The sequence below is a fragment of the Python bivittatus genome, unplaced genomic scaffold, assembly GCF_059951505.1.
Source record: "Python bivittatus isolate LINGU-HERP-01145 unplaced genomic scaffold, Pbiv_v1 ctg000980_np1212, whole genome shotgun sequence".
Taxonomy (NCBI): domain Eukaryota; kingdom Metazoa; phylum Chordata; class Lepidosauria; order Squamata; family Pythonidae; genus Python; species Python bivittatus.
In genome coordinates, this window is record NW_028277125.1 from 34,736,495 (window position 1) to 34,750,406 (window position 13,912).

A 13,912-nucleotide genomic window follows, 5' to 3' on the forward strand; every position below is an offset into this window, starting at 1 on the left:
GTTCAAAGTTATGACAACGCTGAATGGACTTACGACCTGTGCCCAGTTACGGCTGTTACAGTGCCCCCGCGATCATGTGATCAAAATTTGGGCACTTGGCAGCCTACCCATACTTACGGCTGCAGGGGCGCTTCAACTCTCCCAACCCACTTATCTCCCTGCCATCTATGTCCTTTTGGCCCCCCTACCACCCTGCACTCTGCCGCCCCAGCTGATCTTTGCCATCTTCTTGCTCCCACTGCTGATGAGGTGTGCCTGATCTGGCTGTTGGGCTCAGCTGCTAGGCTTCGCGCTGTGGAAAAAAAAAGCCAAAAGCATCCCCCCCCCCAAAATGCCCAAAACAGTCCCTTTGCAAAAAGGTTCTGGGTGGGGCTGGGCTTCGCGTTCCAAAAAGAAAAAAGCCAAAAGCAGCCCCTGAACCCCTTTGCAAAAAGCTCCTGGGCAGGGCTGAGCTTCACTTTTTTTTTCCCCGCAGCACGAACCCCAGCCCTGCCCAGGAGCTTTCTGGCACACTGCAACTCAGGGGCTGCTTTTAGCTTTTTTCTTTCTTTTTGGAAGTCAAAGCCCAGCCTCAGCCCGGCCCAGCAGCCAGGCCGGGCCCACCTCATCAGCAGTGGGAGCAAGAAGACAGCAAAGGTCAGCTGGGGCAGTGGACTGCAGGGTGGCAGGGGTCTTGGAGTGTAGGGTGGTGAGGGAGATTGTCTAGGACTGGGCTGGGGCGCCTGAGGCTTCCTGGGGTGTGGCAAGGAGGGTGCAAGGTGGCCAAAAGGGCAAAGATGGGGGGGATATAGGTGGGCGTAGGAAGTTGGAGGCAGTCCCTTACTGGGAGGGACCAAGCCCGGAATGGCTTGGATTGGGGTGAGTACTTGCTTAACGACCTGTGATTCTCAGTTAACGACAGCAACCGGGACTGCAGGGATTGACACCTCGTTTTGTGACCTCATCGCTTTCTGAAAGAAATTCCAGTGCCAATCGTGAACATAAGTCAAGGACTACCTGTAATGTTCCATAGTTTCAGGTGTGACTCCATAATAGGAGATCTCATCCAATGCACCTGGAAGACAAAAGTTTAAGGAAGGCTATTTTAGATTATGATAGCATTATACCACAGCCTTCATTTTTGCCTGTCCCAAGACAGCATTTTTCATAGCACATTCATCTGTGAATCATTTGCATGCCAGGTAAGAAACATGCAATCACTAATACTACTCAGTGACAACTGTGTTACAAGTTACCTGGCAAGAAACCCCATCCACACCTTTATTAAGGGGAACAGTGTTGCAACATTAGGGCCTCAAGGGCAAGTTAAATTGAAAGAAATGTAGGAAAGATTTTGGAGCATTCTTAGCTGAAGAATTTGGCAGGGGCGCATTTACATTAATGACCAGCATGTTCCTGGGATCAGTTAGACAAACACTGTTATGGCAGGAAAAGAGGGTGTGAGAGGAAATGAGGGAACTGGTCCATTACTACATTACTAAAATATTTAACCAAAATCTAGCAATAGACTTCAAACATATATGGTGTAGAGAGAAATCCCACCCAGAATTAGACATGGCCTTCAAGATATTGTTGCTGAATTACAATTCTCATTAGCCTCACCAAGTTGTCTAATGGTGAGGAAAGCTGGTAATTGTAATTATTCAATGTATAGGTTTCCTGCCCCTGCATTAGCCAAAATGTGTTCAAAGACAGAATTCCATCCTGTTAATATCCCTGTCAGATTTTCATCCAGGCTAGCAGCTCCAAACTGAATATGTTGCATATGGCCCTGAGAGACATGTCAGTATATTGCTAGCAACCAGGAATAATTAAGGAGGCAGTACAAGAGAAGAATGAAATGACAGTAGATAATACTACTTAATTTCAGATATATTACAATAACAATGCCAGTTATACCACCATGACTTTTTTCCTCAAATCCTCATACTAAAAACTAGCAATGACATTGAGAATTCTCTAATAATAAAGATAATGTGGGGGGGGGGGAAGTACCAGCAGATACTTTTTATTTTATATGCCTTTATCCACCTTTTTTAATAATAATTTTATTAAATATTACAATTAAAAAGATAAAAACTTATATAAACTAAGAAAAATAAAATAAAAAATATAGAAAGCACAGAAAATAAAAAAATAGAAAAGAAAGAAAAAAAATAATACAGTAAAGAAACTAAAAGAAATATATAAAGAAATGACTTCCCCCTTCACAACAAGTATAAACAATTTTAGCAACTTATTATCTTCTCTTAAAATACAACAAAAGACCTTCCCATATCTTATCTCTTATCTATAAATAAATCTTTAAACCCTCATCATTCAGTCCTGGTCAGCAAAAGTCCATTAAGTGTTACCAGAGATGACAACATATCTGTTTTAACCTTGATCAAATAAACCAACTTTAAATTCCTTCCTTTTAACAATCTTGATCTTTAATCCTTTCAAATAATGTCCTAGAACTTGATTTCTTTTCATTTTTCTTTGTCCCTTCTCACAAAATTAAACAAAACTTTAACAAGTCTCTTTTATAAATCCAATATTGAAAAGTTATCCAGGTCATTCTTTCTATTTGTTATTTGTATATCCCTTTTAATTATTAAGATATTCACTGGTTTCATTTGTATATCCAGTATAGCATCTTTTTCCATATCATTCTTGTAGCCTATCATTTTATATCCATTTTCAGATCAGTCTCAGTGTTGTCCCGTAAAACCTGTTCCTCTTCCATAATATCTTTTAAAGACAGTCCGTCTATAACAGCAGTCACTCTTAAAATTAACTTCTGGGTCCACTGTTCACAAACATCCTTCAATAAGTCTGAAGTTAAAGTATTTTGCTTCATTTTGTATTAGTAAGTCAAATTTAAGTATTCTTCTCTTTTAATTGCAATCTTTAGTTCCTTCTGGTTCCCTCTAATGTCCAACCTTCAGAGTCCCTTCCTATCATTTTTTTTAAAGAATTCAAAACAACAGCATTTTCCCATGGGAAGGATTCTTACAATTAATTTCAGGATCTATTTCAAATCCACCTGGACCCTTAGTCCATTTGTAAGTTTCCAAAATTAACATTCTAATCACCCTTTTGCTGTATATTCCTAAACAATAAATAAATAAATAATTTTTTTAAAAAAGTCCTTCACCTTGTACTTAAAACTTCCTTCGCTAAGGATTGAAGGAGACTCACCCAGTGCTGTGAAAAAAACTTGTCGTGCCAAAGGTTCCTAATAGCTGAAAAGCAGCTAACAAGCAATTTCCAAAAGTGATTAGAAAAGGAAGTATGCCATAAAGGTGCCAACTGCAGTTTGGGTGAAGATGGTGTTCTCTCGACTCCCAGAGCTCCAAACCTGCCAGAGACCGCAGTCTTGCGGCCTCCTCATGAGGAGCAACTGTATGGAGCACTTGGGGGCAATCCCACGTCCTCTCCTTGTCCAGAGTGGAATCCTGAAGAGCTGGTCCATTCGCTGGCTCTTCATTCCACCACAGTCATCAGCTCTGCTCTCAGCAGAATCATCTTCAGTTTATTTCTTCCCTGGAAGTCGCTTATATGCCTTTATCCACCTGCAGGAGGAGAGGACTCCTGAAAAAATGTCACAAAATACTCTTTAGGTATTTCAAATGTAGTTTTCCAAAACCTTTCTTTTCCTTTCTTTTTTTCTTGTTGATTTTCTCCCCTCACTTCTCTTTAATCAAAGGGAGGATGTGGGAGGTAGATCTATAAAAGCCATGGTTATGTTTAATTTAAAACATGATGGTTAACTGTGTTCAGAACAGAAAATAAAATATATTATACTGTAAATAATTCTCTTAAAAATGATAAGGGAAGAATTACTTTTTGATCTCTTGTATTTGCTTTCCTCAGTCTATAGTCATCCCATGCCCAAGAAGTCAAAACTCTATTCCACTTCATTTATTTTTATGTCTCTCTTTTCATACTTGTTTTCTTCATACTGTAATGTCAGTGCATATGGGATTTCCCCTTATTTTAACCTCAAAGTAATCTTGTGAAGAACATTGGAGTGAGGGGTAATCAACCAGACCCATGAGTTTCATGCTTAAGTGGGAATTTAAAACATATGGTCCCTACAATTGATCTTAAAGCTGAAGAAACATACTTGGAGTCACACACACCCCTCCCACCAGATCTCCATTTAACTACCATTCTGAGAACTACTTACTTAAAATAAACCACACTAACTTACCTATAAATTATTCAAAAGAATAGGATTGGTGCTTAGCACTGTGGCAATAAGTAAATGGCTTTGACTTGATGCTTAAAAGTATTATATTTATAGCCATAAAACTTCCCTATAAGTTTAAAACACCACAGCAATCCAATACAGATTTTGTGCTCATGAAGCTCTGGGATTCTCTGCCACTCCAGCCTTACCTGAAAGGTCAGAACCTTTCATGTGTATAAATCTAGGACATTCTCCATGGATCCAATGCACGTCCATCTCCAAACAAGACTGTGTAGTCCTACACTTTTATTCCCACTATTGGGTCTAGGAAGGATTAGTATGTGCTATATATGGGGCATGAATTGCTCCCCAGTTTAGGCAGTGAGATGCCCTGTAAATCTGCCTTCTCCAGAAGTAATTCTCCTGTTCCTAGAAGCAGAAAGTGTCTATCTCAAGAACTGCCATACAGACATTCTTGATTTTATACAACTGGTATTTCCAAGGGCAGGTACTTTCCTCTAGACTTCATAAGTTCCTGGAAAACCGGTTTTGATAACAAAGTAGGAACTGTCTATTGGCTGAGTAAGTCATTGTATACATTCTACACTGCCTGAGACAAATATACTTTTTTCTGTGCTCATGACACAACTTCCTTAAACATCTTGGCTTGAATGCAGGCCAGTAATGTGTGTGCCAATACCACATCCTGATTTCTAAAGTTGAATGACATCTCTTACTTAGCAAGCTCCCTTCAGTAGCCCATTGTATATTTTTAGCAGCGCGAAGAACAGAATATACTTTGAATTCTCTATGTGTGAATCCACAAGCAGCATTTTTTAAATGGCATCAGTAAAACAACATATTTATTAATGAGCTTTTTAAAGTCTGTTCCTGTTTTTCTCTCTCTCTCTCTTTTTAGGATTGTTAGTACAGGACAATATTTATGGGAAAAGGAAATGTCTTTAAATTTTTCAAAAGTCATTATATTGCTTCTTTGTATAATGCAGTTTCAACAGAAGTACATCAGGAATAAATTAGATTCCGTACCCATCTTGAAAACCAACAAAACTATACTATTTTTACTTCTTTTGTTAGCTTAAATAAAGAAGAGAGTACAAATATGAAATATTGACATCCATCTCTATCCCTAGCTGTTTTATAACCACATTTTAACACTTTTTAAAGAAAGAGAAAAAGAACTCATGAACTTTCATAATCAGTCATGTGGGCTTTAGTGTCAAAATGTAGCCCCCCAGGATGATACTGCTGGACTAAAACATCCAGGTGAACAGGTTTCTCAGGAGGAAGAACAACAATTTCAGCAGCAATCAAGAGAAGACAATTAGACTATCTTGGAGGATTATGGATTCTCTGGCTGGGAATGCACTAAAGCCAAAACTCTACTTGAAAACTAACAAAATGCATTTTTGATTTAATATGTTGTATGAATACAGCCTGTATGGTTTGTAACCCATGATTTGTGAACTAGTATACTATGTGGACAAAGCCAGTTGTGGCTTAGGCAACAAACAGTAGCTAAGCAGCAGTAGATTAGTGTAAATGCAGGGGCTTTTTTACATATTTTCCAGCAGAGATTAAATGTCCAATTATTAAGGATGCTTTCTGTATCAATAGGGTTGGACTAAATGATTTTTGAGTTTCCCTATCAGCTCTATTATTCTGAACTTGTTTTTAAGACACCATGACCTTCTTCATATATTGAATGCATTGCTTTTTCAGGTTTAGAACCAATCCTAGCAACAGTGACTTTTTTCTGCCTCATATACTGCCCCATTGTTTCCATTGCTAGCATAGAGTCTGTCTGTTCATTTAAAGAGCCGTTGGAAACGCTAAAAGGAAATGATTTCCTTGAACTACTAACTGTTGCTGGGTGGGGGTGGATTAAATCTTGTGTGCACAAGCTTCTCTGGAAGAAGTAATGCAGCTTGTGCCAGTGGTACATACATAACTGGGTTAAAACAACAGAACAGCATGTGAGGTGTGAGAATGCCATGGATTCTGGTTAGCCGCACAGAAGCAAAAGAAATGTTAAAACAGGGAGTGTGACTTGACTTTTGATAAGCTTCACAATGCAGTTATGTGTTATGACTTTCCCCTCAGTAAACCTTTTGTTACCACTTTTGTCACTCTTATTTTTAATTTTTTTTTTACATAGACATGTTTGTAAGCTGAAACCAGTTTTAGGGGAACTCTGAAAAACCAAAAAGCAACAGCCCAGTGGTATAATTCAGCTTTGCACTTGGAACCTTCCCTTTGGCTGCTCTACATCTCTTCATTCCCTCTTTCATATGCTCTCCTTCTCCATGTTTTGTCTTCCTTTGGACTAACCACAAAAGCTCCCTCCCTTTTTCTTTTTCCTTTGAAACCTCAGAGGAATTAGCATACATTTGCATTGCATTATCCCTGCTGGTCTGCCTTTTGCATCTCTCCTTTCCATACAGTTTGAGGTGGGATTTCTCTTGTTTTCCTATTTCCTTGGAGTGGTGAGTACAATAGTAGTACTTCAGCTGGTTGCTAAGCATTGCTGAAATAAACTTGCCCATCAACACCACCAAGAACAATGAATCTGAGGACTGCGGCAAATCATGCACTAGAGATGCCTATAAGGTTAAATGGCACATCAGACATGCATTTTCTCTTAGGGCATTAATGAATATGGCACATCATTTCTTAGGAGACAATGGTCTGAGATATCACAATTATTCCATAATACTATGCATAGATTTATTACAACTTTGCTATAGATTTACTAACATCTGCATGCAGATTTACTACCTCAGAGGCAAAGCCAAGCCACTGCTTTTGCTAAAGCCACCAATTTGACATCTCATTTGTTTACATTAAACAGGTCCTACATCTGGGTGATAGCCCTCCACCAATATTGCTCTCCAACAACTGTAATCAACCTCCTGTATTTAGAGGCTCCAAATAACCATTTGGGTCAAGCAGAACCCTATTCGTGAACCCTTATGTGCAGATGTCAAGAAGAAAATTTTCTGTCATTCCTCTGAAAATCTGCTCTGCAAAATTGGAAGACTCCATCATAGAAACTGGTACAGGAATCTTTTTTGTGACTCTGGGCTGCATTAGCATTTTTGGAGATGCCAGAGTAGTTAGGATGATGATGTAAAGTGGCTAGGGTTGTATCACATGTATGGGAAATGTCCACAGTGATTTTGTTGGGTGGGGGGTTCCCCCTGGATTTGAGGGAGTTTGGGGATGTTTTGTTTTTTAATGATATTAAACTTACTTTTTGGATTTACACTAGTTTTTGTGAATTGTGTGATTGATTTTTCAAGATTGTAGAATGGTTCCAGTGGGTGCAAAAAGAGAGCTTGGCTACGTAGAGAGATCACAGTTGTCCATTCTTATTAAGAATAGTGGAAATGGGGAAGCAATGAAAATTGCATTCCTTTCCATTTCTCTGAAGAGTGGCCTTCAGTGGATGAATGAAAGAAGTCCTTGCTTTGGTAAGCAGCCATGATAGACCTGTTTCTCAGACCAAGAGTTCATTATGTACAGCCCCCACAGAGTGTCCCCAGAGCATCTCCAAATGTTGCTAAAATTTATTTTACTTTATTTTTAATGTGGCAGGCGGGGAAATGTACAGTGGGGCAAAAAAGTATTTAGTCAGCCACCAATTGTGCAAGTTCTCCCACTTAAAAAGATGAGAGAGGCCTGTAATTTTCATCATAGGTATACCTCAACTATGAGAGACAAAATGGGGGAAAAAATCCAGAAAATCACATTGTCTGATTTTTAAAGAATTTATTTGCAAATCATGGTGGAAAATAAGTATTTGGTCAATGTCAAAAGTTCATCTCAATACTTTGTTATATATCCTTTGTTGGCAATGACAGAGGTCAAACGTTTTCTGTAAGTCTTCACAAGGTTTTCACACACTGTTGCTGGTATTTTGGCCCATTCCTCCATGCAGATCTCCTCTAGAGCAGTGATGTTTTGGGGCTGTCGCTGGGCAACACGGACTTTCAACTCCCTCCAAAGGTTTTCCATGGGGTTGAGATCTGGAGACTGGCTAGGCCACTCCAGGACCTTGAAATGCTTCTTACGAAGCCACTCCTTCGTTGCCCGGGCGGTGTGTTTGGGATCATTGTCATGCTGAAAGACCCAGCCACGTTTCATCTTCAATGCCCTCACTGATGGAAGGAGGTGTTCACTCAAAATCTCACGATACATGGCCCCATTCATTCTTTCCTTTACACGGATCAGTCGTCCTGGTCCCTTTGCAGAAAAACAGCCCCAAAGCATGATGTTTCCACCCCCATGCTTCACAGTAGGTATGGTTTCTTTGGATGCAACTCAGCATTCTCTCTCCTCCAAACACAACGAGTTGAGTTTAGACCAAAACTTTCTACTTTGGTTTCATCTGACCATATGACATTCTCCCAATCCTCTTCTGGATCATCCAAATGCTCTCTAGCAAACTTCAGACAGGCCCGGAGATGCACTGGCTTAAGCAGGGGGACACATCTGGCACTGCAGGATTTGAGTCCCTGGCAGCATAGTGTGTTACTGATGGTAGCCTTTGTTACTTTGGTCCCAGCTCTCTGCAGGTCATTCACTAGGTCCCCCCATGTGGTTCTGGGATTTTTGCTCACTGTTCTTGTGATCATTTTGACCCCACAGGGTGAGATCTTGCATGGAGCCCCAGATTGAGGGAGATTATCAGTGGTCTTGTATGTCTTCCATTTTCTAATTATTGCTCCCACAGTTGATTTCTTCACACCAAGCTGCTTGCCTATTGCAGATTCAGTCTTCCCAGCCTGGTGCAGGTCTACAATTTTGTTTCTGGTGTCCTTCAACAGCTCTTTGGTCTTGGCCATAGTGGAGTTTGGAGTGTGACTGTTTGAGGTTGTGGACAGGTGTCTTTTATACTGATAACAAGGTCAAACAGGTGCCATTACCACAGGTAACGAGTGGAGGACAGAGGAGCCTCTTAAAGACATAGTTACAGGTCTGTGAGAGCCAGACATCTTGCTTGTTTGTAGGTGACCAAATACTTATTTTCCACCATGATTTGCAAATAAATTCTTTAAAAATCAGACAATGTGATTTTCTGGATTTTTTTCCCCATTTTGTCTCTCATAGTTGAGGTATACCTATGATGAAAATTACAGGCCTCTCTCATCTTTTTAAGTGGGAGAACTTGCACAATTAGTGGCTGACTAAATACTTTTTTGCCCCACTGTATACTGGAAAAGACCATCTCTTCTGAGATCTGTACATAAATTCCTCTGCAAGAGTAACTGGGAACTACAATTTTAATCTTTTCAAAATTGTAGATTTTAAACTACATCCTTTCAGTCCTCGGAATATGGGTAATAGTAGTATGTTTAATTTAAATGGATGCTTACAGTTCCAGCTACCAATGTGAAGATCCTAGCAGCGATATTTCCCGAAAACTTTAGAGAAAATTCCTTCTGGGGTCCTACATACAACTGGAGGTACCATACAGGGGAACACTGATCTGGAAGATGGTGATCACATTTCATGTTCCCCTAACATTCTCCATCCAGGCACTCCTTTTCCTCTTTATTTTTAAAAGAATTTGGACACATTGCAGAGCAAAGCAGAAGTTTTGCTCAACACATGGTTTTCTCCAGAGGGTTTCTAAAGGAGAAAGGAAGTCATGATAGGTCTTATTTTTAAAAAAATATTTGCAATTTAAAGAATTCCAAATTATGGCATTCTGGCCCTATACATGTCACAGAGACAGTGCCAGGCAGCTTCCAGGTGTTGGGACTCAGTTCTCTCCACCATAATATATCACTAGAAATTGAAGCCTGTATTTTATGATTTTGCCTATTTCCCTTTCAATGTTTTGGAAATTTTGACTCAAGGTCTTCTGTAACTCTGTTTAAGAGAAGCTTTACAGCAATCATGTAACCTGTTTTTCTGGCTGCTTTTGCTGATAGTAAGCACCATGCAAGCAACATAATTCAGAGTATGCAGATTTTCAGCTAGAAGATAACAAAAACTACCATATTTCTACATTTACTCATTGCATAAGACAAAATTTAAAATTAAAGGAAGACTGCTGGAAACTATAGTGCCCAGAATTCTTCGGTACAAACTGTGTGAACCAGTTCTCTTTTGGAACAATATGCTTTTTGGAACAGTTGAGTTCCACGTCCACATGGATCAGCCTTCTCTGGCCTGGCATCCTCCAGATGTCCCAGAATTCCAAGCAGTGGGTGTGGAAGGCTGATACAGACACTGATGATTGCAGCATCCAAATATATGAAATTCAGTCTACTCTGATTATTGGGATTTTTTAAGCTTAAGAAAAAAGTGAGAAAGTTGAATGCTAGAATCATCTGATGAAACTGAATCTTTGGAGATTCAGAAAAAGTAAAAGGAAACATTTCTTCACAGTTATACTATGCTACAGAATCTTCCACTATATGACGAACAAACAGTTATAAGTGCAGATAGTGTTAAAATATCGTTTAATCTGTATGAATTAGTCTATCAGTGGCTGCTAATACAACTATATACAGTACTGCCATGGGCAACTCTGGAAACCAAGGGGGATTTCACATTATTTGCCTGATATCACAGCTTATGTGTCATCGTTTTGGCGTCATTGTAGTTTGCTTCCTGTGGATGCCACTGTAGATGATTTTCAGACTGAGAACTTGAATGAGGAAATGCTGTTATTCTTATGGGATTCTCATAAACATTTGATTAGCCACTTGGGAGCAGCATGCAGGACTACATACAACTTTAGACTGATTCAGTACAGCTGTTCTAATGGTTTATCTTTCAAAGCAATGGTGGTTTATTATGAGAAAAAGATCAAGAAAGCTGCCAAGTTTCTGCAGAAAATATATCTGGAATATATCTAAATCATGGAAGAAATAAAATATAGCAACTTTCTGTTTTACTGGACTTACCACTGTAAGTTCAAGATCAATACTTAGTCTGAACCTCTAAAAAAACCCTAGTGTGCACCTACAAAGAATAGTTATATGTTTGGACATTCAACTTAAACCTTAAAATTATTTTTGATTCTAGTATGCCTTTCTTCAATTTAATGATTTCCAGATAGGTTAGGATTACAGTTTCCTGACTCCCTATCTTAAAATCCAGATACATCTAGAGAACATGAGATTGGCAAAGACAGCACAGTACATACCTTTTTCCATTCAATTCCAGGTACAACCATTTGTTGAAACTTGAAAGCTTTAACATAATTACAAGCTAGTATTATTTTAAATGAGGCATGCATAGCCTTACAATATTGGCTTTGAAAATTTTCTAGCCTCTCACAAATATAGAGAAGAAAATGTTAGATTAAAAACAACAGCCTTAGTCCCAAGAGGCTAAAACAAGCCTCCTTAGAAAAGCCTTCCTTTAGACAAAAACACAAGTTTCACTGTATTTTGAAGCCACAGAATGAATGCTCCAGTTCTCTTTCCTATAGCAAAGAAATCCATAAAAAGCATGGCTATGAGACTGAGCCAAAGGAATGATAAGTTGTATTTATTTCCATGGGAAAGTAAAACAGTGCAATCCTATACTTGTCTCATCAAAAGCAAGCCCCAGTGAGGTCACTGGCACTTGGTCTTTAGGTAAATATTCTTAGTAGCCTGTGTTTTTCTGTTGAAAGATTAGCAGGACAGGCAACCAGAAGTTTGCAAGCTACATATAGCTCAGGGCACTTTTTGTAGGCTTGCCACCCAGGTGAAAAGGAAATAACCTCACCCACTTCTTCAGGAAGCAAAGAAAACTTCAAAAGTGTACCTCTGAAACCCCTACCTTATGCTGCTGAGTCAATCAGCAGAGAATAGCAACCCTACGAAAGGGACGTGGGTGAGGCTGCAATTAAAGTTTAACTTTCTCCCTGAGAAGCCCTTTCCCCAAATGTTCATTAAATATTGATTTGCACCACACTGAATTGCAAACCAAACACATTTGGCTGAGCATGTTGTGTAAATGCTGCATGTTTTGATTAGTTTATGGTCCAGTATTGTTTAAACACGCATAATTGCATTAATTCTGTAAACCAGTTAAATTAACCACAGCTAAAGGTGCACAACCTAATTGATTGTGAAATGGGAGAAGGCTCACATTTCTTCTTCCTGCAATCTTGGTGTGTTAGTAAGAGTATGGCTATGTTCCCATGACATACCTAGGAACAAACTAGCCAACCATATTTTAATTTATCCTGTTGTAAAAGCTCAGACTACGCAGTTATTTATGGCGCAGGATGTTGTGCAAATCCAGAAAACGAAGCAGGGTTAAATAGCTCAGTGCATGGTTGCTAAATATCTCGATAAAATTGAGAAACTTCTTAATTACAGGTCAGACTGCGACCCATCATACTGAGGGACGCCGTGCGGACTTTGCCCAGGTCCAGCGGCGTTCCCTTCCGGCTTGCCATCGAGCTCTCGCGTTTCAAGAATCCGGGCTGGCGCTGAAGAGCGTCGGGGCGCACTGGCTGCTCTGATCCCTCCGCGCCGCAGAGGGAAGCAGCGAGTTCGCGTTCCAACTAGGGCACGAGCTTCCTTTCCCTTCCCGCCACTGCTCGTCAGTCGTTAGTATCCGCCGCCGGGCTGGGAAGGGAAGAGAAGGGAAGGGAAGGGGTCGGGTCGCTGCACAGCCAGGACCGCGGGGCGAAGGAGGGGCCAGCGAGGCCGACAACTAGCCGGCCGGGGCCTCGTCTGAAAGCGAGCCGACCCTACAGCGACAGCAGGTCGAGGCCGCCCGCCGCCTCTTCGCCGCAGGAAGAAGGTAGGTTGCGCTGGCTCTGCTCGGGCCTTGCGGGCCGCAGCTGACCAAACCCAGCACGGAGCGGAGCGTGGGGAGGAGGCCTGTCTTAGGGAGCATCCTCTGCGCCTCTCCTTCGCCGAGGCCTAGCCTGGCCGGGCGGGGCAAGAGCTCTGCCTTCCCGCCGCCCTGGTCGCGTGGTGGGCGAGGGAAGGGTGTCTTCGACCCCCGGGGTATGCTCTCCGGACGGCCTGGCACGGCTTATCCCCGTTGTGTGGAGAGAGGAGAAGCGGGTTTCTCGCTCCTGTCGTTTCACACAGCTATGGCTTCTAATCCACCTTCGTGATCGTCACCGTGGAACTGCGAGGTGGGAATCAGTTCCGGATTCATTGTTAAGTGGGGTCCAAAAGAGACGCGCTCGTGGGCGCCCTCGGGCTGCTCCTTGCCCTCTACTGCTGGGAGCGCCGGGCATTGTTAGCTGTGTAAGCAAGATCTATGAAAACTTTCTTATCTCTCAGTCCTGTCTCTCATTTAGGGAAAGAGAGACCTCGTTCAATCCGGAAATGTTAGGTGTTTTTTTTTTTAATAAATGCCTTTAAAACTGAAAGGCAAAGAGATTCTCGCTAGGTTTGTTCATCCAGTTTCGTGGTGCTGCAGAAATGAAAGCTTATTTGCTTTTCTCTTGCAAAACTGTATTGCACACAGAGAGGCCCAGTTTGGATGGATATATCTACATCGATCAGGGCAGCACATCTTAATTGCTAGATTCGTTTGATAAATGTTATAAATGAATAGGCTTGGGCCTATGTTTAAACATTTGAGTATGGTAGTCGTTAATACTGATGTTAAGAGTGATTTACTGTGTAAACTTCTCGGTGGTATCTTCTCTTGAATTAACTGGTTTGTGACCTGCTTGTTTGTTTGTGTGTATTCAGTCCACTACAGAGCTAGATAATTTGGCTCTGTAAAGTTTATACAAAT

The 13,912-nt window shown here is 40.8% G+C and overlaps 1 protein-coding gene and 1 long non-coding RNA gene across 3 annotated transcripts in view; one reads left to right on the forward strand and one right to left on the reverse strand.

The window, feature by feature from the left end:
• Positions 1 to 562: 562 nt before the first annotated feature.
• LOC148213565 (uncharacterized) lies at positions 563 to 12,651 on the reverse strand. The gene is made up of 3 exons (XR_015794313.1): positions 12,524 to 12,651; positions 3,184 to 3,576; positions 563 to 1,054 (listed from the first exon to the last, which is right to left on the reverse strand). It is a non-coding gene; the product is annotated as an uncharacterized LOC148213565 (long non-coding RNA).
• A 151-nt stretch (positions 12,652 to 12,802) lies between these two features.
• The window catches only part of CAB39 (calcium binding protein 39), a 41,386-nt gene continuing 40,276 nt past the window's right edge, over positions 12,803 to 13,912 (forward strand). Inside the window, exon 1 of one of the 2 annotated variants that reach the window (XM_088131772.1) lies at positions 12,803 to 12,955. The gene's annotated coding sequence lies outside the window, so the exon portion shown is untranslated. The remainder of the gene's footprint in view (positions 12,956 to 13,912) is intronic. The other variant, XM_088131773.1, reaches the window with a different exon arrangement.